The following is a 26616-nucleotide window of genomic DNA, read 5'->3' as shown; positions in this document are numbered from 1 at the left end:
ATTTGCCACTCAAGCTTCATCTTTTTGCTCTCTAGACCAGAGCCTGAATGAAGATGTGATAAGGCTGGGAAATTACTGTACCACATGGCCACTCATATTAGGGCCCACTAAAATTGTATCCACATTTATAATGCCAGTACCAAAAAAGATCTTAACATCTATATGGGTGGCTAGAGACTAAAGCATGATCTTTACTTAAAATACTTGGGAGTATCTTTAAACAGAATTCTGACCTTCCGGGAACACCTAAAATTAAGAACAGGAGCCAAGCTTGCTGGTTCAAGATGGATAGCTGTAGTTACAATGCTTCAGAACTTAGCTCTTGCTCTGTGGTACTCAGCAGCAGAGTACTGCTGCTGAGTACCACATCCGACTAGCAAACATCATCATGTATATCTCTTATTGAAACCCAGCTCAATGCAACCATGTCTATTATAATTGGTGCTCTCCCTGCAATTCCTCTCCCCTGGTTTCCTGTCCATGCAAATTCCAATTCCCCACACATCCATCAGCTGATAATGACCATAAACTGGCTGAAATCATTCATCCTCTCCCCTACTGACCAATCCACAATGACAAATTTAATCCACGAAAGGCTTGCCTTTCCTCATTACATTCATCACCAGGATCAATCTGCAGATACCTTCAAGATAAAGGAACGGGAATCACAGAAAATGTCAAACAAGTTATTTGTATCAAACTTCACTCATCAACTTGCTGGCTTTGAATTAACAAAACTGGAACAATTCCTGCTTATCCGATTCAAAACAGACAGAGGACACTGTGCAAGTAGCCTTCGCTGTTGGGGTCTCAGGGCCAACTCACTTTGCACTTGTGCAGAGACACAAACTATAAAAGAGCTTCCTCAATACAAACTGAGATGTAAGATTCATAACGTTAAACTCAGATAATGAGGAGGCTATTGTGTGGCTTCATAGATTTGCACTTGCTAAATCAACAAATATGCCACCCCTATCCTTCAACCCCTTCTCCCTTGTGACCTCTTCTCCCTCTCTGCAATCCCCTTGGCTTCTCCACTCCTTTGCAACTGAAAAAAGGTGTTGTAGTATTTGAGAACCAGTACAGGGGAATACCCTGTCCATCCTGCATGCACTACTGAAGCTCAATCTATGTGTGTGTGTAGGGGGGGGAAGGAGAATGTTAGTGCGGAAGTGAGTGTGAGGGAGAGGCTTCTTCCTCTTCCACAATCCTCTAATTTACAAGACAAAGCATAGCAGTCTAGGAAAGTCTCCAGGCCTAGAGAACCTGGAAACTTTCCTGGAGCTTGGTTTCAAAGCCAGGAGGCTCTGGGTCAACCAGTGAGAGATCCCTGGTGTGCTGAACGATAGAGCAAAAGAGAGGACTCGTTCAAGTTACCTTTTCCATTTACTACATGTATGACACATTTTAAACTTACCAAAATTCTTCTCAATAGGACGTAATGGGAGTTGCATGCCTGTGGCAGTGTTCCGTCCTAGATTTATGCCAGACTCAAGCATATTGAGGTCTGTGAGACTAGCAAGGTATATATTTGGGTGAATGGGTGTTTGTAGGCAGGTGTATGAACAGAGTGGGAGGACATTAATGTTCATCTATAATGATTTATTTCAGGCAGTCATGAATATCATATTTCTTTCGGTAAAATCATCTTGTGGATCTCTCTCTTTATCACATTTCCTACTAGGTAAAACCTGAATATTTCTCACTATTAGGTCTCTAGAGATCCAATCTCAAGTTCTTAATCAGAGATCAACAACAATTCACATCTTTAATAAAGGGCATTTTCTATTGCTAATGCCCTGGTGAGTTATGAGCCTGAAGCAAATCTATAAGTCCTTAATTCCTTCCATCAGGCATAAACTACTAGGAAGTTTGTTAGTCACGGGGGTGGTCTACTGTGTTGGGATGGGAATCCTGTATTTTGACTTTCCAACATTAACCAGAGCGTTACCTGTTGAGGGCCTTTCTTGCCATTTCTTTCTTATTTTTTTAAACTTACACAGTAGCACTTTTTTCCAATTTCTAGCAATCAGCAGTGTCCCACAGATTTGCTGGAGGTTACTTTGGAAATCTGCATGTGGCTGATCCTTCAGTTAGCCACTAGGTGGCTAACTGAACTAATAACAGCTTAGTGGGATTTTCCATTCTTTTTCAGTCTCTCCAATAAGCTGATTGTGATTGGCTAACCCAAGTGCAGAAGGCGGAGCTAAAGGTATAGAGAACATGGTCATTTTGGTTTGGCTCTGGAAGAGTTGGGAGCTATTTTTCCTTTCACCCTGCTGAGTTTGGGCTTACTAACTCAACTTGGTATTTGTCCTGCATTCAGAGGAGATTCCTCATCAGTGCACTCTTTGTCTGAGAAGGTATGCCTCATTTTGGAAGAGAGAGATATTTTTGGAGACTTTTTAATCAAATTCTGAATTAATTTTATCATTCTAGGGAACACCCTGTGCTTTGGAGAGGGATAAGCCCCAATCCTAGAGCAGAGGCTGGAGACCTGTGAGCTAACCCTTAACTCTCTAGAGCAGCGATTCTCAACTGGTGTGTTGCGACACACCAGTGTGTCGCCAAGCACCAGCAGGTGTGTCGCGGCTCCCGGTGTCCCACTGCCCCGGTTGTGCTTCCCTGTTTCCTGTCCCCGCGGGCCAATGGCAAGCCTTCTCCATTATTCCTGCCCCCACGAAGGGCAATTGGAAGCCTCCTCCCTTCTACCTGCCAGAGGCAGCAGGAAGAAGGGAGGAAGCTTCTGATTGGCCAGTGAGGCAGGATGAAGGGAAATAGCATAGGCCAGGGTTGGAAGGAGTGGCAGTGTCGAAGCGAGGCCACCAAGGGCGCTCATCCCCATGGCAGCAAAGAGGAAACAAGACCCCTGACAAAGGAAGGGTGCCATGGGAGCTCAACCCCATGGCAGCGAAGAGGAAACCCAACCCCCGATGAAGCAAGGCCACCACGGGAGCTCATCCCGGTGGCGGCAAAGAGGAAACTCGACCTCCGACGAAGCAAGGCCGCCACGGGATCCCATACCCGTGGTTGCGAAGAGGAAGCCTGACCCCCAGCCAAGCAAGGCCGCCATAGGAGCTCATCCCTGTGGCGGCGAAAAAGAAGTCCCACTGGAGTAAAGCCATGGCAGAACTGGAGCCCATCCCTGCAGTGAAGGAAGAAGAGGTTTGGCGTGAGGCCCGGTGCATGCATGTGAGAATGGGAGCCTAGGTGTGGGTGTGAATGAGAGCTTGGGTGAGGGCTGGTGTATGTGCATGTGAATGGAACCCTGGGTGAGGGCTGCTGTGTGTGGGTGTGAATGGGTGCCTGGGTGTGGGCTGGTGTGGGTGGGTATGAATGGGTGTCTGGGTGAGGGCTGGTGTGTGTTGGTGTGTGTGGGTGTGAATGGATGCCTGGGTGATGGTTGGTGTGTGCTGGTGTGTGTATTGGTGTGATTGGGAGCGAGAGCATTTGTGTGTGCTCTTGAGCTCGTATATGAGAGAGCATGTGTGTGATTGAGAGAGAGACTAGTCAGAGAGGTGATGTGTTTCTGGGTGAGAGAGACTGGTCAGGAAAGGTGACTGGTTGTGGGCCCTAAGAAGAGGATCGTGAGGACAGAGCTTCAACAGCAACTGCTGCTTGTGCTTTTGGCTGCAAGAGAAAGGAGTAGGAGAGTTGCTGAGGATGGTAAGTAAAGGTATCTTTTTAAGTTTATTTTTCTTGATTGACTGCCCTTTTAATTATTGGGTATAATGTAATCTGTCTGTTTGAAATATTTAATTGGTATTTGGACAATTTTTAAATAATTTTTATGAGTTTTTAATTGTTGGATGTTATTCTGTTCATCAGCTGTTTGAAACATTTATTAGTATAATTTTACAATTATTTCTGGTGGGGTTCTATTGCAGCTTGGCTTATTCTATTTCCTAATAGGAAGTATATTGGTGTTTAGGGCCTGGTTTAATATTTGTAGTGTTACCTTTTCATAGATAGGGTTGTTACTGTTGGAGTGCATGCCATAATACAGGTATAACTTTGTGCAGATTAGTTTGTGTGCATTATTGCAGATCCTGGGACTATGTTAGGTGCTATATTTGTTTCTATTTCTCCAGGTTTGCACTGCATGCAGAGTGGCTTTTTTGTTTTCCATTCCAGTTTCTGTCTCCATATTTATAATTTGTGGTCTTTCTGTCCTTGGTGAGATATTTTACTAACAAGTAGGCATTTGTATCAATCTTATTTGTTGTGTTTTCTCAATAGCATATGCATTATTGGTAAATTACTGTCTTTCATAAGGAAGGCTATTGTACCTAGTAGTAAAAGGAGTTTGTTTTGCTTTTACTGAGATGTCACCAGAACCAGAATATCCTTTTGTATGGTGAGTTGTATGGATAATGACCTAGTTCTGTTTTGACCATTGTTGAGGGTTGAAGGGGTTCCCGTGGATGCAGAGTGTATGTTTACATTTATCCCCATGAAGGTCACGTGTTCAGTGTGTCACGCATGTGAGAACCATCTGTGAGGTGTGTCCAGGCTGAAAAAGTTTGAGAACCACTGCACTAGGGACATGTGCACTAATTATTTTCTTTCATTCAAGTTGTTTTTTGGGCCATTTTTTGTCCAAGTTCTGTTTCGGGGTTTTTTTTGTTCCAATTCAGTATTATTTGCAAAACAACATGTGCTATTTTCTAAAAAAGCAAGTTTGCTTACTGTAAATGGTGTTTTCGTAGATAGCAGGATGAATTAGCCATGCTGTCTGGGAGCGTGCCCGCGACCGGGAGTAGGCAGAGTTTTCCTCAGAGAGTCACAGAGCTTTGACTCTGTGCGGCTGTGCGGTTGTCTTCCCATGCATTCCCTGCTTCTCCTCAGTCTCTTTGTAGCCAAGTGAGAGGCAAGAATTAAGTGTATGTTGTGCGACTGTCTAGGGAAGAGGGAGGGATCGCATGGCTAATTAATCCTGCTAGCTACGGAAACCCATTTACAGTAAGCAAACTTTCTTTTCCCGTTAATAGCAGGGCTGAATTAGTCATGCTGTCTGGGAGTCCCAGCTCCTGGGCTGTGTCCATGTAATATGCCTTTGAAGGTCAGGACATCAACCCTTAAGAAAAGTAGACAGTCTCATTGGTTTTGAAGAGTCAACAAGACTGCTGTGCCCAGCGCTGCATCTGAGGTCACTTGCTGTTGTAGACAATTGTGTGACGTGAAGATATGGATGGAGGACCAAGTTGCCGCTTTGCATATATCTAGTAATGGAACAAGTTCAAGTGGGCAACTGATGCTGCGGTGGCACGTATTTGGTGCGCCTGAGGCTTCTTGTCAAGTTTGATTGATCGTTTGTTATAACAGTACTGAATGCATTGTGATAACCAGCTGGCGATGGTTCTCTTAAAGACAGGTTGACCAGGGTCATTTGGATTAAAGGAAAGAAAGAGCTGCGAAGGCCTGGAGGGAGATTGAGTTCTTTGTTTATAGTAAGTCAGAGCCCGTTTACAGTCTAGCGAGTGGAGAAGTTTTTCTCGTTCATTGTGATGAGGTTTTGGCATGAATATGGGCAGAGTAATGGTTTGATTGAGATGAAAGGTGGAGGCCACCTTGGGAAGGAAAGTGGGATGAGGATGAAGGGGTAACCTTGTCGTGGTAAAATTCTAAGTAAGGAAAGTAGTGAACTAAGGCTTGTAATTCACTTACTCTCCTAGCTGATGTGATGGCCACCAGGAGTACTGATTTCCATGTCAGGTATTTAATGTGGCTTGTGTCTAAAGGTTCAAAGGGAGGCATCATTAGCTGCTCCAAGACAATGTTGAGATCCCATGATACAGGTGGCTTTGTCACCGGCAGTCGGAGGCGGAGCATGCCTCTCATGAATCTGGAGATCAAAGGATGGTTAGAAATGGGAAGGCCATTATGAGAGTGATGAAAAGCTGCAATAGCTTTATGTACCCAAACTGACGTAGCCAGACTCGTTGGGTAAAGAGTGTGAAGATACTCCAGTAGTTGGATGGTGGTAGAGGAGAATGGATCTAGATTCCATGGCTTACACCACGTTTCATAGCGATGCCATTTGCCAGCATAGTTACATCTGGTTGAAGGCTTTCTGGATGCGATAAGGATATCTTCTACCAGCGAAGGTAGGCCGAGGTGGTTTAATATTTGCCTTTCAATCTCCATGCCATCAGATGGAGGGATTGATGCAATGGATGGAGGAGGGAACCTCCTTCTTGTGTTAACAGTTGTGGATGGTTTTCCAGCGGAATCTGTGGGCATATGGAAAGTCGCATGAGATACGCATACCAGAAGAACATAAGAACATGCCATACTGGGTCAGACCAAGGGTCCATCAAGCCCACCATCCTGTTTCCAACAGTGGCCAATCCAGGCCACAAGAAACCTGGCAAGTACCCAAAAACCAAGTCCATGTTGTCTTGGCCATGCTGGAGCTATGAGGATCATGTCCGCTATGTCTTGAATACATTTCTGAATTGTCCTTGATATTAGCGGAATGGGAGGGTAGGCGTATAGTAAGCCCTCCGTCCATGGAATGAGGAAGGCATCTGGGGCTTACTGAAGATTGCTGGGGTAGATGGAGCAAAATACCTGTGCTTGGCGATTGCACTCCATGGCAAAGAGGTCGATTGTTGGGAAGCCCCACTGTTGGAATATATTGTGGGCGACTTCTCAATTTAAAGTCCATTCGTGTGGGTGAAAAACGCTTAGGTGATTTGCCGTTATGTTGTCTAGACCTGGTAGATAAGTCGCTTGAAGAGATATCCCGGCTGCTGTCGTCCAGTGGAGCATTCAAAGTGCTCCTTGTCAGAGTGTCCAGGAACCGGACCCTCCTTCTTTGTTTATGTAAAACATGGCAACTTGGTTGGCGGTGTACACCATGAGATGTTTTCCTCGAACCTGGAAAGAGAAGCTCTGAAGTGCCCTCCAGATTGCGTGTAATTCCAGGAGATTGATTAGGTACGTGGATTCTTGGGGAGACCAAAATCCCTGAGTTTTGAGATCGGCGAGATGGGCTCCCCAACCTTTTCTGGAGGCATCCGTCGTGAGCATTAGTTGATGAGGGGGCATCTGGAAGGGAGCTCCTGAAGATAGGTTGGTGGGAGAGAGCCACCATTGAATGTCTGCTTTCATTGGTTTGGTGAGTTGAACTATGGAGGTGAGGGCTGCAGGAACTGTGACCATTGAGTTTTTAGGCCCCATTGTAATTGGCGCATGTGTAGTCTCGTGTGGGGAACTACATGGATAGCTCCCACCATATGACCCAACAGCTGAAGAATTTGGCGTGCCAATGCATGAGATTGGCTGCATAATGTCTGTTCTAGGCATGAGAGAGTTTGCATCCTGTCTTGTGGAAGGTAGGCTCTCTCCTCCACTGTATTGATGAGAGCTCCTATGAAATGCAGAATCTGCGTAGGTTGTAGGTGTGATTTCTCGTAATTTATTGGGAATCCCAGTGTTTGGAGACAATTGATTGTGCACACCATATGTGCTCGTAGCATAATCTGATCTGATGCCACTAACAGTCAGTTGTCCAGATAAGGAAACATTTAGATCGATAGCTGCCTGAGATTAGCCACCACCACCACTAAACATTTCATGAATACTCTTGGGGCTGAAGACAGGCCAAAGGGTAGAACATTGTATTGATAGTGCCTGTTCTGGATTCAAAAACAAAGGTAGTGTCACGAAGAGGGGTGCATGGGTATATGGGAGTATGCATCCTTCAGGTCGATAGAGTTTAGCCAGTCATTGGGCTGTAATAGAGGTAGGATGTTCTTGAGAGAGGTCATTTTGAACTTTTCCCTCTGGATGTGTTTGTTGAGATTTCATAAATCCAGGATGGGGCGGAGCCCCCCCAATTTCTTTGGGATGAGAAAGTATTGGGAGTAGAATCCCTGATTCTGTTGTTGAAGAGGGACTGTTTGAACAGATCTTTGAAGTTGTAGCTGTGTAATTTCTGTCATGAGGGATGGTAATTGGGTTGATGTACTTCAAAGAGGAGGGTACTTGCGGAAGGGATGGAAAAAGTCATGAAGTTTAGGTGATAACCTTCCCTGATTATATCTAGCACCCATCGATCTGAAGTGATGGCTTCCCAATTGCTGTAAAAGTAGCGCAGGCGACCCCCTATGAATGGTGGTGGGGGTGGCTTGACGTAACTCAAAAAGCAGGCAGCTGCTTTTGCGGAGCTGCAACTCCGTTTTGGTTGTCGCTGTTGGCGTGGCCTACCTCTTGACTGATGCGGTTGCGATGAAGGTCTTGATTGACCATAGTGCTGTGTTTGATAAGGTATGAACGGTCTAGAAGATGCCCTTGGATAGGATCTTCTCCGGTTGGTGGAATAGAATCTTTGAGAGCCCGTGTGAGTGTCAGAAGGAGTGATGAGAGAGAGTACCGCCGTACTCTGTTCCTTTAGATGGGACACTATTTCCCTGAATTTGTCGCCGAACAAGTTATCCCCCATGCAAGGAATATCTGCCAACTTGTCGTGAATATCCTCACGAATCACGCTGGCCTTCAACCAAGCAAGGCGCCTGGCAGCTATGGCAGCTGAGGAAGATCTTGCAGGAGATTCAAATGCTTTGCAGACTGACCAAAGTAAGTGGCGGAGACCTTCTTCTATGTCCAGGAAGGCTTGCTGCAAGGTGTTATCCTTGGCCAGACAAACAGGGCGCAATTTTTGGAGACACTCATATAGATATTGTGTCATATAAAACTGATGCTGCTGTATTTTACTGGATAACACTGCTGAATGGTACACTCTTCGGCCAAAATCGTCCATGCATTTGTGATCTCTTCCAGGAGGTGCGTTTGCATGGAGTTTGGAGCGCTTTGCCTTTGCCACAGCAGACTCAACCACGATGGAGTTGTGGGGAAGTTGAATGGAGTCGTACATGGCAGAATTTCTCATTCTGTATTTCAAGTCTGTTTTTCGAGATGCGGAGGTGGTGGAAAAGGGGGTTTCCCACATCTTGTGTAGGACCCCGTCTAAAACCGAATGAGGGGGAAGGCTGTTGGTTCTGGTGGCATTTCAAATATCTTGAGAATTCCTAACATCTTGGCTCTGGGATCAGGAAATTTCCCTGTCTCCACCTGCAGAAGATTTCCCACCTTCTCAATAAATTTAGCATATGAGAGGTCTTCCGGTGGTGAGTACGGCTCTGGAAAGCCCTTGGTGGATGAGAAAGCATGCCTGCAGAGGAATTCGGGGAGGATGAGGTGATTTGTGAATCCGGGCTGTGTGAGAGAGCTGGAGATGGTAATGGAAGGTCAGCTGGAGCAGTAGGCCTAAGAGCAGGAGATGTAGGTGGCAAGTGGTAAGGGGACTCCACCGGTGGATCAGACTTTGCAAACTCAAGATCCTCAAAAAACGTGCTTAATGCCTGTGAAATGTGCATCATGGCTTTGGATGCTAAGGCTCCTGGCTGTGGGGGTAACTGTCCCGGCGTTGAGGAAGGTCTTGCAGGTAGTGCCGCCAACAAAATATTCTGTGGAGTTGTTCGTCTGAGTTGAGGACTTGCTAGAATAACAGGGGATGGTCTCTGTCTTTTATGAAGGGGTATTTGCAGCTGAGGAGATAATCTTTTGCTGCGAGATACCGAGGACAAATCCGAAAAGGAGCCCCCACTGACTGATGCATTTCTCAAAGACTGAGAATCAGGGTCAGACAGGAGCTCAACATCCACACCCGAACCTTCATGTGGACGTTTAGGTGTGGTAGAGCGCCCAGAGTGAGTAGATGGGGCTCTATGAGTGTGTTTGACTTTGTGTGACTTCTTGGGAAGCGGTGGATGTTGTTCCTGGCCTGGTTGCGTTGGTAGTGTCGAAGCATGCGTCACATGTGTTGAGATATACGCCGGACGCATATAGTGCGTTGAATGAACAGTGTTTTTTGTGTGCCATGCGCTCTGAATGCTCCGTGTGCGTCGATGGAGTCAGTTGCGTCGAAGGTGCGCGGAGTGCGTTGGTGTTTTTGGATGCTTTAGTTGCATCGAATGCGTCTATCCTTTCGACACCGGGGAGTGGGGTCGACCGGGAACAGGGCCTTGTGGCCCGATGAATGCACCCGTGGCTCCCTTGCCTACTTAGGCACCGCAGCCAGCGCCCCGGCTCGTTTTTGAGGCTCCATGGGTTTATCAAACCTGGGCCTGGTGCCTGGATCAATGTAGTGAGGGTCACTCGGGTCGTGGGAGGAGGCCCTCTTCATCGACGCCTTTTGTCCTTTCTTCGCCGGTCCCGGCGAAGAATGTGTCAAAGTCATTGGGGCATACGAGCCTGTTCTCAGCCGTGCCATTTTTTCAGTGCGCTGGCACTGGGCCCTGGGGACATATGACCACAGCCTCTGCATGAGGCTTGGTCATGGTCCAACCCCAAACAAATGTAGCCGTAGTTATGTCCATCAGTGATGGACATAATTTTGCCACATTGACAGAATTTAAATCCAGATGGTTTCGGAGCCATCGCGATGAGAAAAATTCTCTGAAAAATCGAAAAAATTGAAAAATTTAGTAAGAGGAAAAAACCCCACGTGCTATCGGCTCGTGGAAAAAAGGAGACTGAGGAGAAGCAGGGAATCGCACGGGAAGATGATGCGCAGCCGCACAGAGTTAAAGCTCTGTGACTCACTGAGGAAAACTCCGCCTATTCCCGGTCGCGTGCACGCTACCAGACAGCATGGCTAATTCTGCCCTGCTATCGACGGGAAATGAATAACACCCCCCCCCCCCCCCAATTTTTCGTACAATCATTTCGGGGGTAAAACAGACTAAAATAAAAATGGGCCATTTCAGTTCAGTTTACCCATTCATTGTAAACAAATACACATCCCTAGTAACTAGGGTTATTAGGAAAATAACAAAATGCAAACATTAAGGGTTAGATTTTGCACATGTGCCCTCTATGTCCATGTGCGTGTGCTTCCTGGCGCACACATGGTGGAAAATCCACGGGCTGTGCGCACATGCGTGCCATATTTTGTAATTCGTGTGTGCATATGTGCGGGCAGGGCGCGCAAGGGGGGAGACTTCTGCAATTTTCGTGCAGCGATGCATCCCGTTCTTCCCCAGTTCCCTCCCAGTCCGCTCCAATTAAGAAGTGGACTGGGAGAGAACTTCCCTACCCCCCTATCTAACCTCCCTTCTCCTTCCCCTCTCATCCCCACCCCCTAAATCCTACCTTTATTTTTTTTCTGGCCGATGCGCGAGGCTCCGGGACAGCGAACAATGGCACTGTTCCGGCCTGCCGCTCCCCACCCAGAACACGCCCCCCGGCCTGCTCCTTAAGGAAGGCCGGCACTTGTGTGTGTACTGGCCTTTACGCACGTAGCCGGTGTTATGATCCTGGAAGCGGACCCTTGTTCCGATGTAGAGTTAGCGCTACCCCAAAAGGGTACAACCCTTTAGGTCTCTACCGGAGAGCAAGGCCTGAAGATGCAGATGTTGAAAGAAGACTTCACCCTGGAAGCTCGTGATTCCCCCAGGAGGAACCCGTAGGAACCCAGCCACTGGGACTTAGGAGACTCACCGAAGACTGATTGTAGGTCTGGATGCAGTCGCCTCCTGCAGGTCGTGGATTCCAGCCGACGGGTGCCTCCAGCAGTTCGTAGATAGTCCGGGAGTCGAAGAATAGTCTAGAGCCGGTCCAAGGGTTGAAGTCCAGAGAAGGGTCGTATGCCGGTCCAGAAGTAAGTCAGGAGAATGGTCCGAAGCTAGTCCAGGATCAAAGCAGGAGAAAGGTCCTAAGCCAGTCCAGGATCAAAGCAGGAGAAAGGTCCGAAGCTAGTCCAGGATCAAAGCAGGAGAAAGGTCCGAAGCCAGTCCGAAGGTCAAAAGCAGAGGAGACAGTCCACAGGAAGCAGGAACAAGACATGGAATGGAACCAGGAACAATGAGCACAGACAAGCTCCCTCCAGAGCTTCAATACCAAGGCAAGGTCTGAGGAGCAGACCTTGCCTTAAATACCCAGAAAACAAAAAGGAGTCCAGAGGAGGAACCACGACAACTTCCTGTCGTGGTTCCTTTAAATTTAGCAGCCAGCCGCATGCGTGGCCCTAGTATCCCCAGAGGGGGGCGGAGCCAACCCAGCCGACGAGGAGGAATTTCATGTGTATGATACTATTGGGGGAATCTTAATTCGCTGGCGCGCTCCAATACTGACAGATACCCGCATGGCTGGGCCGAGCATGCGCTGAGTGCATTTTCAAAACGGCTCAGCCACGCGCATATCTGCCAGTATGAGCAGAAGAGCCAGGGTTTGAAAAGGGGCAGGCCAGGGGAGGGCTGGGTGGAGCGGAGGCAGAGCAGGGGTAGGCCGGGACAGCGCCATTAGGCGCTTTCCTGGTGAAGCGTGTGCCAGCAGCCGGCCAGCACACAAAACTTACTACTGCTCCAAGTTCTAAAAAAAAAAAAAAGATAGGGTGGGTTTAGGGGTCAAGATGGAGAGAGGAAAAAGGGAAGAAGGTTAGTTAGGGGGATAAGAAAGTTCCCTCCCAGTCCGCTTTTTTATTGGAGCGGACTGGAAGGGAACTGGGCAAAGGCCTGATCACGCCGCCGCACTTTTTTTTACAAAATACCCTCCCTTGCATACGCGAGTCAGAACCCCTGCGCACCGATGTAAAATCGGGCACACATGTGTGCACGGGTATCATTTTATAACATGCGCGTGGCGACAGGTGCATGTTATAAAATCAGTGTGTCCATGTGCACATGCCGGGAACCACGCGCACATGAACGCCCGCGCGATCTTTTTAAAATGTATCCCTTAGTGAGTAAATACAAAGAAAGAGCACTATTCCAGTCCTGTATATCAATAAATCAAAAAATAAAAGGAACCCATATCACACTGTTAAACCATCTCAATCAATTGTTTTGATGAAATTTTAAGCCGCATCAGCAAGCCTTAACAATGTGTTCTGTGCAAACAGAGCCGTTGGGTCTTTTAATCATTTGCGGCAAAGTCCTTATGTACAGCAAAAGCTTGGAATGTCAATTGTTGTCTATCCCCATTTTAACAGTTATAATTCTGAACCCGACAGCGGCCGGTGTTTCGCTACCAAGCGCGTAGCTTCTTCAGGGGTGAGTATAACCGGTAGAACGCAAATGCTTTTGATCCAGACGCTGAGTCTCAAAATTTCGAAAGTTTGCCTAGTGCTTCCGCTGGCCCTGAATAGCAGGCTGCAAACCAGAGAAGCCAGGGTTCAAATACCACCAATATTCCTCACTTCATCCTCCATTGTTTCATGTACCAACTTAAAAGTGAATATGTAAAAGTAGCACATACTGTATGTACATGAGTAGCTTGTACTCGCATACATCCTATTTTATAAACATCAAAAGTATGAGTGTATTTTCAGTTTGACATGCACATTTGTCTGCTCAACAAAAGGGTGGTGTAGGGGCGCTCTGGGTGGGGCTATGAGTTACGCATGTAAGTTGCTATTTATTAAGAGATTTACATGAGTACATTTGGCAGCTTATTTGCGCAATTTTACACTTAATTAGCACAAGTGATATCAGACTTGTCTATGGTCTACTATTGTTGGGTGGGAGGTCTAGGTGGACTCGGGGAAATTTAGGGTGAAGTACTAGGAGGTTCTCAATGAATTGGAGATGGAATGGGTGAACTGGTGATTTCAATCACATGCACATATTTCAAAATATATCTATTTCCGCGTATAAATCAGGGTTTTAATTGAGCAAGTTATATTTTTTCTCATGCAAAATATACGCATGTATGTTTATGCAATAGGTAGAGAAAATATGTGCTTTCAATGCATTGCAGATATTTGCATGTAACCAAACGTATGCACATATGTTGAGAGGTAACATATGCATATTTTATAATATTTGTGCTCCTGATATGTGCAGGTTATAAAATACTACATCTCCACGCAGCCATATAAGTGCATATATGGGACCGTGTGGAGTTGTTTGAAAGTTATCCACTTAAGACTGTAAACCCTCTGGGGACAAGGAGATACCTACTGTACCCAAATGTAACCCATTTCAAAGTGGTTGACCATTTACAGAAGGTGGGATATAAATAAAAAAGCAAATTTAATATAAATTTAAAATTTAATTAGTCAAGGCAGTATCCTAATCCTAATGTGCAACAAACTTACAGGTCGATTTTCAAAGGGCCACATGCGCAAATACCAGTGGTTACGCATGTGGCTTGGCTCTGCACATATGACAGGTCAAAGGTAGCGCCGGCGCCATTTTGTTTTTTTGTCCCCCGATGTCAGGAGCGTAGGAGATCGCTCCCGGACCCCCGCTGGACCCCCAGGGACTTTTGGCCAGCTTGGGGGGGGGGGGCCTCCTGACCCCCACAAGACTTGCCAAAAGTCCATCCGGGGTCCGGAACGACCTCCTGCAGTCAAATCGTTTTTCCGTACGGAAAATCGATTCGCGGTAGGAGATCGTTCCGGACCCCGGATGGACTTTTGGCAAGTCTTGTGGGAATCAGGAGGCCCCCCCAAGCTGGCCAAAAGTCCCTGGGGGTCCGGGAGCGATCTCCTACGCTCCTGACGTCAGGGGACAAAAAAACAAAATGGCGCCGGCGCCATTTCTACAACGCACGGAGGACCGAGAGTAAAAGATCACACCGGGACCCTTCCTCTGGACCCCAGGTAATTTAAGGCATTTTGGGGGGGTTCGGGAGGGTGGGGGATTTATTTTAAAGGGTCGGGGTGGGTTTTAGGGTTGTTTTAGTGTGCCGGTTTTCCCGCCCTCCCCCTTCCCCTCCCCCTTCCCCTCCCCCCCCCACTGGACCCCAGGTAATTTAAGGCATTTTGGGGGGGTTCGGGAGGGTGGGGGATTTATTTTAAAGGGTCGGGGTGGGTTTTAGGGATGTTTTAGTGTGCCGGTTTTCGATTTACACGATTTACACGATATTTAAAAAACCCAAACTGCGACGATCCGATTCCCTCCCCCTCCCAGCCGAAATCGATCGTTAAGACGATCGATCACACGATTCACATCTCTATTGTATTCTATTAGCACGTGCATGTCAACGTGCATGTTAGAAACTAGCCGCGTACATGTGCGCATGCTCCTTTGGAAATTGACTCCTTAGTGTACTAGCAAAAAAACCCCCAAATCTCAAAAAATCCATCTGCAGCTGTTTGGGTAATATTAAATGCAAGGAGAGATTACTGAAGTGAAACTTTGCCTCGGTCTAATGGGTTAAAGCTGCAGAAATGCTCGTGGGAGAAGTCACTGATAAACATGCAGTTGTGAGGTGATACTGGAGTGCTATTCCATACTGTGCTTCTAGGCAGCTGCATGATCTCTTCCACGCTTAATTTTATCTATTTTCACAGGGTGGTGGAGACTTCTTCCATAAGCAAGGTCCACTGTGTGTGTACATGTTTTTCCCTATACCAGATGCCTGACATGTTTTCACTACAGAAAGTGCCCACAATTTAAAGCAAACACCATGAATTTACTTAGGAATGATTTTGCTCGTTTTAAGTTGTTTGAGAAGGCTCGCAGCAGGGGGAGATCTTCCAAGGCATCAAAAGGGCCACCACTACAACACATTTGCTACCTGGCAGATATTCAAGAAAGGTCTTATTGAATGCTGAAATAATAAATCCATGGTTTACAGTAATAATTCTCATTTGTAATTTTCAAGAAACAGGCTTTTCAAGATTCCAAGCTAGCATTCTTGTCCATTTTCTTTGCTGTAAGTGAGATTTTGAACATGTGTTTTTAGACTACATATTGTGGGCATCTTATTTTCAATTTCTTTAAAATGATAATATGACTACAAACTAGCAGTATTGTTGGCTAGAAAGGCACCCTCTGTGCTCTTAATCCCACATAGAAAATAATTGTTTTTATGTGTTTTGCATTAATACTACAATAAATTAATCCTGAGACTATTTTTTTCCACTAGCATATTAAGGTAATTAGTACACCAGCATGTCTCTTTGTAAAATACCAGTACTATGATTTTCCATTGCTCAATATTTAGACACTCCAAGTTTGGTATAATGTATACTGTGCATACTTTTTCAGTTCCATAAAACCTGGTTTTGGATCAAATGTACAAATTGACTAGTAAGTTTTTATAGAACCTTATGTATTCCTGGACTGCAATAATTATTGAACATAATAAGTACCGGTACAGAGAAAAATAAAATTCATAAATACAACTGATGAAAAACTACCTACATTTCCATGTCTTAATTGGAAATTAATAGAAAGGTAAATAAACTTGCAATAAAAGAGAATATAAAAGTAAAAATAAATACAGAGCACAGGAATACACCTTAATTAACTACTTTGCAAGAAAAAACTCCCATCTTGGCTAATTAAAAGCATTTCTTTCTCAACAAGGTGATCCAGCTCTGCCATCCCTCCAGTATGCCTCCTTCATCCAGGTCTGCCAATAATTTACAGAACTCTTCACGTCTAGCCAAGATGTCCTTGAGTTAATGTCTCATGGGACCAATCACAGAAAAACACAAAGAGCACTTTACTCTTCTTATATTTCCCAAACCTTAATATTCAGTGCCTCAAATGAACCATTAAAAGAAAAGGACCAGCGAAAACAACTGACAACATAGTAATGAATCAGCCTGAAAATACATGTTTTCTTTTCCTCCTTTGTACTAGCCATGCAGAGAGATGGAGTTTAATAGAAAAATATGAGAAATTCTGAACATAATTAAGCAAATTCCTTTATGGTACATTAAACCATAACTATCCGAATGATAATGCGTTATGAGTAGCTGGAAGGAAATCCACTGGAGTGCATGCGTTAATTTCACACTGTTGGGAGTGTATACTAAAAATGCAACTCAGCTAAAATGCACTTAAGCCAGATTGAGGTCATTTGAAATCATATTTTATTAATATATTATTTCAATATAGTTTCTGGATGCAGAATACTTTCCCAGCAACTGAAGAAATGCCTCTTTCAAATACCTGCGAAATTGCTGCTGTGCAGACTTTTTACATCCAATGTTATAAAGCCCATTTACGTGCATAAAGTCATATTTTACATTCCTAAATGTTTCTGAAAATTTAACTTTCTTAGTATATGCAGGGTCCAATTAAAAGATTTGCTTTGGTTATTGACCACATAATTGTGAAGATACAAATCTGCTAAGATTTGCTAAGATACAAATCTGCTAAAGCTTAACATAAAATGAAAACACGAGTATTTATTTGGTAAGTTTATTCCTTAGCTTACATAAACAAACATGAGAAGCATTTCCTGCTATTAAAACACTGGCATTATAACCACATTCATTATTTTATTTGACATCTAATCTTGTATCAAAACATTTCTATTTCATCTCCTGAGTATCTATTTCTGGGCACTCCGCCAAATATTCCAATGGTGATGACTTCTATAGGTAAGGACCTTTTTCAGCTGGTGTCCGTTACTGTGAAATGTGTTATACACTTTTTGACTATGATGATGATTCAACATGCCCGGAGACCACAACTATTGCAGGAGTGATCGTCTAGATCTCAATGCAGCATATTAAAAATGAATGGGTGGTGGGGAAGGGGTGTAGGTTATGAAAGCGATGCAATTTAGAAAGTTGCCTCCAGAGAACCGGAAGGATGAGAAGGGATGGAGAATCATCATGCAATCAGCCATCACTATGCTGCAAAAATAATTAGTAATGGCTGAACTATCGAATCTTAGAACCTGCTGCGATTGTTGAAGCAAACATGCAAAACTGGCACTGGGTATAGATGACCAAGAAGCAGTAAGGTTGAAGTTAGTAAAGAAATAATCTTGATTCTATTAACCGACAGGGTCATTTTTCATTTTGCGTTAGGACATTATTGCGCGCAATAACGCCTTAACATGCACTATAAATAACGCAACGCAACATGCGTTTGCAAATTAAAAATTGAGTTTTAGAGTGGGAGGAGGTTGGGTGGAGTAAATGGAAATGAGGGTCTGCTAGCGTGGCGTGTGATAAGTAACTCACACTATCACGAGATTTAATGCTGGAAATAATTACACTTTTTGTGGTACAGTGAAAAAACTATTTATCGCACTCCTGCAGCCGATATCAAGTGTATTATTGCAGCGATCATCGCACGCGATAAAAAGAACAATTATAATGGTCACACCTACCAGGCCTTCCTGCCCCAATAAAAACACCTGTTCTTATCTGGTCTAGCTTCCTAAAGCCATAATGTTCGTGGCAACTTTAATTGTAGTTGTAGGGGGATACTGGATGCTTCGGGAGGCTCGTTGCAGACATTAACAAGCAGAACAATAACAATCTGAAGAACAAGCAAGACCTGTTCTAAGCCCTCCTAGGGGAGTCCCTGTATCAGAGGCAGAGGTACGGGCCCCGCAGGGTTGGGGCCCAGAGCAGCTCCTGGCACAAAGGCAGCCACGGCAGAGGAGATACAGGGAGCTCATCTTTCCTCCACGAATGTCCTTGCTGGTCATGCCATCCAAACGACAGTAGGGGTTGTGGGGGGAATGTCCTAAACTACTCACACCATCAAGACTGAATCCAAATTGGAACTAGGATTAGTCAAGTCAAAACTTCTACAAATTTTGTTAGTCTACGCTCCTCCTGGAGTTTTAGAAACCGACCCTTCACCCCTCATAGAATCCATAGCAAAACATATTAACTTAGACCTACCAACTATGATTATGGGTGATTTCAACCTCCATACAGACGCTATACCGCGATCTGCGAACTGCGAAGCCTTCCTCACCACCCTCACTGCTATGGGATTCTCTCAGACTATCAACAGCCCCCACACACAAAGCTGGTCACATCCTGGATTTAATATTCATTAACTCTAATTCACATGCACGGTTGATCCCACATGTACCCCCAATCCCTTGGTCAGATCATTTCTTGATAGAATCATCCTTCTCCACATACAAACAGACTCACACCTCTCCGCACCTTTCCACCATTCAATTCAGGAAATCATGTCCATCTGATATACTCAGCGAGCAGCTCTCCAAGGAACTCTCCAACCTGGACCTGTCTAATCCCGACTCAGCCCTATCTTCCTGGCAAACAATTACTGAAGCAGTCGCAAACAAATGGTGCCCAATAACCTCCAAAACAATCAATCCAAAAAAAAGGGGGAATCAACCTTGGTTCAGCACCGAACTAAAACAGATGAAACAGGACTTACGCCATAAAGAAAATAGATGGCGAAAAACCCCCAACTCAACTACCCTTTCAGCATACAAGGGTTTCTTACATCGCTATAGGACCTGCATACTACAAAAAAAAAAGGAATATTACGCCAACAAAATACACCACTACCAGTATGACGCCCAGGCCCTATTTGCTTACGTAACACAAATAACTAAATCAACCCCGCCACCTATTCCAGACGAACAAGCTCTATCCAAGGCTAATGAACTCGCCTCATTTTTTCAACTGAAGATCCTAAATACTCTCGCCCTTCTTCCTCCTAATACAACACCTCTCAAATCAGATGAGAATTTCAATTTGTTCGCTAAACCTAAGTTGGACAGCTTCGAATTAATCTCCACCAAAGAGATTGAATCCATTCTAAAAAGACAGAAACCATCTAGTCATCCGGCCGATAATATCCCATCAAGACTCCTGCTGCTTATTCCAGACACAATCTCAGGACCTCTAACAAATATTATTAACAGCCTTCTAACTCAAGGAAGCTACCCAGACAGCCTAAAAACTGCTTCTCTTAAGCCCCTCCTCAAGAAACACAATCTAGACCCTAATGTACTAGCCAACTTTAGACCCATCTCCAATCTACCATTCGTTGCCAAACTTACAGAGAAACTGGTAAACACCCAGCTTTCAGAATATCTAGAGGACCATAAGATCCTATACCCCTCGCAATATGGCTTCCGGAAATCACGCAACACGGAGACCCTCCTCATTTCGCTTACAGACCATATTATAATGGGATTAGACAAAGGACATTCCTTCTTATTAGTTCTGTTAGACATTTCGGCGGCATTCGACACAGTCAACCACACCATCCTCCTGGATCGCCTTGAGGATATCGGCATCTCCGGATCAGCCCACAACTGGTTCAGGTCCTTTCTCAGCAATAGGACTTTTAAAGTCAAAATCAATAACAAGGAGTCACCTCTAACAAAATCTTCTCTTGGCGTACCACAAGGATCCTCGTTATCTCCAACCCTCTTTAATATATACCTCCTCCCCCTCTGCCAACTACTGACAGACCTCAACCTAATTCACTATCTGTACGCAGATGATGTACAGATTCTAATCCCAATAACAGAATCCATCTCAAAAGCTCTCACCTACTGGAATAACTGTCTTCTATCCATTACTAATCTACTCAACAGCTTAAACTTGGTCCTCAATGCCTCAAAGACGGAACTTCTCTTCATCTCTTCAAATGAAAACAATCTTCCTCCACCTTCACCGCACAATGCTCACATCACCTGTACGCACGTTAGAGACCTTGGGGTAATAATAGACAATCGTCTAAACCTTAAAAAAATGGTCAACACAACTACCAAAGACAGTTTCTTCAGACTACAGGTTTTGAAACGACTGAGACCACTCTTATTTTTCCAAGACTTCAGGACAGTCCTCCAGGCTCTTCTGTTCGCCAAAATAGATTACTGCAGTGCCCTCTTTCTAGGCCTCCCTAAATCTACCACCAAACCACTGCAGATGTTACAAAATGCGGCAGCGAGACTGCTGACCAACACCAGCCGCGGTGAACACATCTCCCCCGTCCTCAGAAACCTACATTGGTTACCAGTAAATTTCAGAATCCTGTACAATCTATTACCCTAATACACAAAACCATCCATCAGCAACTCCAACTCGACCTGGATATCCCTTTCAAACTCCACTCCTCTAACAGACCAACGAGAGATATCCACAAAGGCACTCTGAAATTTCCCCCTACTAAAGCCACTCGCCTCTCTACGACCAAAGACAGAGCTTTTTCAATTGCAGGCCCAGCTATCTGGAACAATATCCCAGCAAATCTCAGATTGGAACCCTGCCTCTTAACCTTCAGAAAAAGACTAAAGACATGGCTCTTTCACCAAGCCTTCCCAGATCCACCGGATAATCACTAGTTTGAGCCTCACTTCTTACAAGGACTTTGACACACTTCCTCCTGAACAATGGACACTGGCATTTCCTGGTTAAAGCATATGCTCTAACCCGTTAAATTATTCGTATCATGTTATATTTATTCTACCTGCCTCTATCTTCCTTCCAGCTTGTCTTTAAGCCTCCAAGTTTTTCATACCTTGTTGATTGTAACTTTGACTTATTCCTTTTCCTGTTATCTATTATTTACCAGAATTGTTACCTCAGTTTTACCCTTTGTTAAAATGTAAACCGATCCGATATGGTTATCTACTATGAAGGTCGGTATAAAAAACTGCTAAATAAATAAATACTTTTTCCCGCTGTTTGGACCAGGTCATCACAGCAGTCTCTGACGGCATTAATCGCTACGTAGCATTTCCTTGGGACAGGCAGGACTTGATGATATGCTTTTATGCCTTCGCCAACTTTCCCAATGTTCTGGGAGCTATCGACTGCACTCACCCGGCCATCATTCCACCCTGTGACAGGGAGGAGATATACTGCAACAGAAAGCTCTTCCACTCCATCAATGTGCAAGTGGGTCTGTGACGCTCGAATGCACATCCTTGACATGGTGGCCAGGTACCCAGGAGCTGCGCATGATTCCTTTATACTTAGGCAATCAGGCCTGTGTGAAATTTTTGAGGATGGCCTGTACGGTGATGGTTGGCTCATAGGTAAGAGATGCTTCTTCCTAGATTCCATCTCTGGCTATTGTTTGTGGCAAATGGTACGGACATGGGGAGTGGCTGGGGGTGGTGGTGGTGGTGGAGGAAAAGCATCGCTGCCATGACAAGTGGTTTGTACAATTATGTGTGCAGGCCATTGCCCCAGGACCTGCCTTTTTCTCCCCATGCTGCTAATCTTCGGGCCGATACAGTAAAGTCCACGGGAGAGCTGGCGAACGCCCGCTCTCCTAGTGCGCGCACAGGCCACTCTCCTGCGCGATTCAGTATGCAAATTAGGCCTGGCGGTAAAAACCGGAGCGGCGGCTGTCAGCAGGTTTGACAGCCGATGCTCAATTTTGCCGGCGTCGGTTTCTCGAGCCCGCAGACAACCACGGATTCGGAAACCAGATGCCGGCAAAATTGAGCATCCGGTTTTCGACCCGCGAGCCGACTTCAAATTTTTTTTTTTTATTTTTGGTAACTTTCGGGACCTCCGACTTAATATCGCCATTTATGTGCACTTTCCTGGTGCCCGAAGAAATTAGCGCCTACCTTTGGGTAGGCACTAATTTTTGAAAGTAAAATGTGCGGCTTGGCTGCACATTTTCCTTTCTGAATTGTGCGGGATTACCTAATAGGGCCATCAACATGCATTTGCATGTTGCGGGCGCTATTAGGTTTGGGGGATTGGACGCGCGTTTTCGACCCCTTACTGAATAAGGGGTAACACTAGCGTGTCAAAAACGCGCATCCAATCGAGGGTTAACAGTGCGCTCCGTTGGAGCGCACTGTTAACCCTCGATACAGTACAGTGTGCTCCGTTGGAGCGCACTGTACTGTATCAGCCCGCTTGTGATGGCAAACAATGCACCAGCCCTAAAGCTTGATATGTGAGCAGGCACTATACACTTTCTACATGTTAAATTTCAAAATGGCCCTGTTCCTGTCCTTCCATTGGGAGCTATTTAAATCTCACTGGTTAATAACAAGCTTGAAGTGTCCACACTGCTGCTACTGCATGATCACATGTGGTGAAGAGTCATCCAGAGTGTTGGCCAGATTGTCTTAAGTACATAAGAAATTGCCATACTGGGTCAGACAAAGGGTCCATCAAGCCCAGCATCCTGTTTCCAACAGTGGCCAATCCAGGCTACAAGTACCTGGCAAGTACCCAAAAACTAAGTATATCCCACACTATTGATGCTACTATTAGCAGTGGCTATTTTCTAAGTCAACTTGATTAATTGCAGGTAATGGACTTCTCCTCCAAGAACTTTTCCAAACCTTCTCAAACCCAGCTACACTAACTGCACTAACCACATCCCCTGGCAACAAATTCCAGAGTTTAATTGTGTGTTGAGTGAAAAAGAATTTTCTCCGATTAGTTTTAAATGTTCTACATGCTTACTTCATGGAGTGCCCCCTAGTCCTTCTATTATCCAAAAGAGTAAATAACCAATTCACATTTACCCATTCTAGACCTCTCATGATTTTAAAGACCTCTATCATATCGCGCCTCAGCCATCTCATCTCCAAACTGAACAGCTTTCTTTAGTCTTTCCTCATAGGGGAGCAGTTCCATCCCTTTTATCATTTTGGTCACCCTTCTCTGTACCTTCTCCATTGCCTCACAAACCTCAACCAGAAGCACTGCTCTGTACATGTTGGTGGCCTGGCATATTCCCTTTGTCGGGCTTCACAAATTGGTTTATATGGAGGACATACTGAAGAGCCGGCAGGGACATTCGCTATCACACCATGTGGTATCATTTTTCAGCTAATACAGGTGTGACAGCTCTTATGTATTTCTTCAAGGTTGGAAGCCTGCTACACACCAGTACACTTAGCTCGATTGCGAGGGCCTGGCACGCAATTGTTGGAATACCCAGATGCGATTTAGTAATTCGGAAGAGCAGAGCTACTTTTGGCTACTGCTATCCTGCATATATACTGGCCCAAAATAATGTGACATGCACTTAGGCTAAGCAAATCGGCCTTTAAGGCTCAGGGAAAGGTACAGACTCCCTTATACAGTCTTATAGGATGCTGTGGTTTGCAAGCCAGATTTGCACATGACTATGCTATAATTGATGTCTGAAATCTGTCTTTGCTTCAGGAAATTCTGGGTACAGATGCAAGACCTGGCTTCTCACCCCCATTGCCATTCCCAACACACCAGCAGAGACTATGTACAAATAAAACTTTATGTGCTATCTGCTGTGCCATCGAACACACCTTTGGAGTTCTCAAAAGTTGATATCGCTGTTTGGACAAGATGGGTGGAGCTTTAATGTATACCCCACCCAAAGTTGGAGATATAGTGCTGCTCTGCCGTGTCTTCCATAATCTCGCTCTATGCCATGGACTATGAATGGATATAGTTTCCAATCTCCTGCCCGGATCCCTCATGTGTCCCCATAAGAGCCGAGGATCATGCTGAGTGGCAGCCAGCTTGGCCAAAACCTTATATAACGCTACTTTGCCTGATAGGCCTTACCTACCACATCCCCTTACAGGGAAGGGAGGCCAATAGACTGTTAGCTGCTACTCTCCACGCTAATATCTTTCTTTCTCTCACTGCTTCTCTATCTGGGTCACTGTGTAACAGAAAACACGTATGCCTACTCTGGATTTGTCTTGACAATGGAAATGTACAGCGTACTGGAAAAACAGCTGTGAAAGTAAAGATGACATAAAATACATGTTGCTGCCATAATGTGTTTGCCTCATAGTGACATTAAAAGAGACATGTGTAGCACGTGAGTTGGTGAACAACTGCCAACACAGAGTTCATAGTTTGGCCTAGGTAGTGTAGTCTGGCTTGCCGGCCATCTCCTGCGGTCCCCATCCTAGTGCTCACATGTGGATGAGATAGTGCCACAAATGTGATGCCATCCCAGTTGGTCTTCGAACATGGAGAGCTACAACTCTAGAAATGCTGTAAATACCAAATATCTCTGAAGCTTAAGGGCACAGCTTAAAGGTACAGGTAGACAGCTAAAGGTTTCAATTTCAGAGTTCTCATTGTACTACCTCATTCCGTAGCTGACAAACATGTGCATGTAAACTTATACACCTGTACTTGGTTGGCTTACAGTCACATGGGCATGCCTAGATACAGCTGACATCACTGCATCACCAGTTTTAAAGCCACTGATGACTTGGTTTTCCAACTGGATCCAGATTTCCTGGTTATGTTGATCCAGTCCTGGTCTTACTCCCATGCATGAAGGTATTGATAGTCTTGGTTTTGTTTGGAAAAGCTATGGGGAAATTGGATGAAATCCCTGCATGTAATGTGTTCAAAACGAGGACAGGATTTACCTGTCCTGAAAATTGGAACGAGTTGGCAACCCCTTTGCTGACATCATAGTGCTCTAGTAGCATGCCTTCCCCTACAGCCTTGGATAAAGGACCTATGCTACCTGGTGCCATTCCCACAATACGCACAGGTCTTTCCATGCTAGCATACCTCTTGGTGGTTGCATGTATTTTGACACACATGCACTGTACTACACTTACCTATGCAATTTGTAAATGATAATGTGCAGAAGGTGAGGGCCTTGGCCATTGTGATGTCATTTAGGTTTAGTTAGTTTCTTGGTGAGCCTACACCAGGATGCACATCCGGCTCTGTGAAGGCAGGACTGGGAATCAGATGGTGCTCTGTGTTTACTTGTATTTTCTTATGAGCTTGGAGATGTCACCATCGCCGTATAGTTTCTAATGACTCTAAGAGCACACCCATGTCTCCTGAGCAAAGGTTAACATCAATGAAGCTACCGGTTAGATGTGTTTGAACCTCCTGCTTTCAAATCAACCGTCGCAGCTAGCCTTACAGAGATATTGAGATGTCTAGGTGCTGTAAGGACATTGATCGTTATGGCTCACTGATAGTCATGTGGTGCAGCTGTATGTATGTACTCAGAAAATATGCAGAGTATTTTACTTTGAGCAACAGTTAGTATCTCTTACAGTCCTGGTATGATCTGTTACCACCTTTAAAGCCCACAGGCTAAGGACTCCTGCGCCAAATAGCTTGCAGATAATTCCATTTGCAACATCGCTCCACTCGTTTCCGTGGTTTAATGGTTGCAGGCCCATGCTCATCCACATGCCTGTCATGACTTGTGGGGAACCAAATCTTTAAAGATCACTAGTATGGGTCCAATTTTGGAACTAACAATAATACTTGCTGTAAAACCAATACATTATTTTTCAAATTTCATTGCCGTGGTCTCATGTAATATTTCCATAATGGAGAAGGTTTTCATGGGTAATGATTCAGATGGACTGAATCAAATCTCGGTGAACCTAGAAGATGTGGTAGACCTGATTGACAAACTGAAGAGTAGTAAATCACCTGGACCGGATGGTATACACCCCAGAGTTCTGAAGGAACTAAAAAATGAAATTTCAGACCTATTAGTAAAATTTGTAACCTATCATTAAAAAATCATCCATTGTACCTTAAGACTGGAGGATAGCAAATGTAACCCCAATATTTAAAAAGGGCTCCAGGGGCGATCCGGTAAACTACAGACCGGTTAGCCTGACTTCAGTGCCAGGAAAAATAGTGGAAAGTGTTCTAAACATCAAAATCACAGAACAAATTCAACATGGCTTTACCCAAGGCAAGTCTTGCCTCACAAATCTGCTTCACTTTTTTGAAGGAGTTAATAAACATGTGGATAAAGGTGAACCGGTAGATGTAGTATACTTGGATTTTCAGAAGGCGTTTGACAAAGTTCCCCATGAGAGGCTTCTAGGAAAAGTAAAAAGTCATGGGATAGGTGGCGATGTCCTTTTGTGGATTGCAAACTGGCTAAAAGACAGGAAACAGAGAGTAGGATTAAATGGACAATTTTCTCAGTGGAAGGA

At 44.9% G+C, this 26616-nt stretch overlaps 1 protein-coding gene across 20 annotated transcripts in view; it reads right to left on the bottom strand.

Moving 5' to 3' along the window:
* Positions 1-26616, bottom strand: part of CADPS2 (calcium dependent secretion activator 2) — a 1612018-nt gene that overhangs the window by 191092 nt on the left and 1394310 nt on the right. The gene's annotated exons all lie outside the window — the stretch shown is intronic.

The sequence above is a fragment of the Rhinatrema bivittatum genome, chromosome 9, assembly GCF_901001135.1.
Source record: "Rhinatrema bivittatum chromosome 9, aRhiBiv1.1, whole genome shotgun sequence".
Taxonomy (NCBI): domain Eukaryota; kingdom Metazoa; phylum Chordata; class Amphibia; order Gymnophiona; family Rhinatrematidae; genus Rhinatrema; species Rhinatrema bivittatum.
Note: the sequence above shows the minus strand (reverse complement) of the source record. Positions and strands in the feature narration are given on the sequence as shown.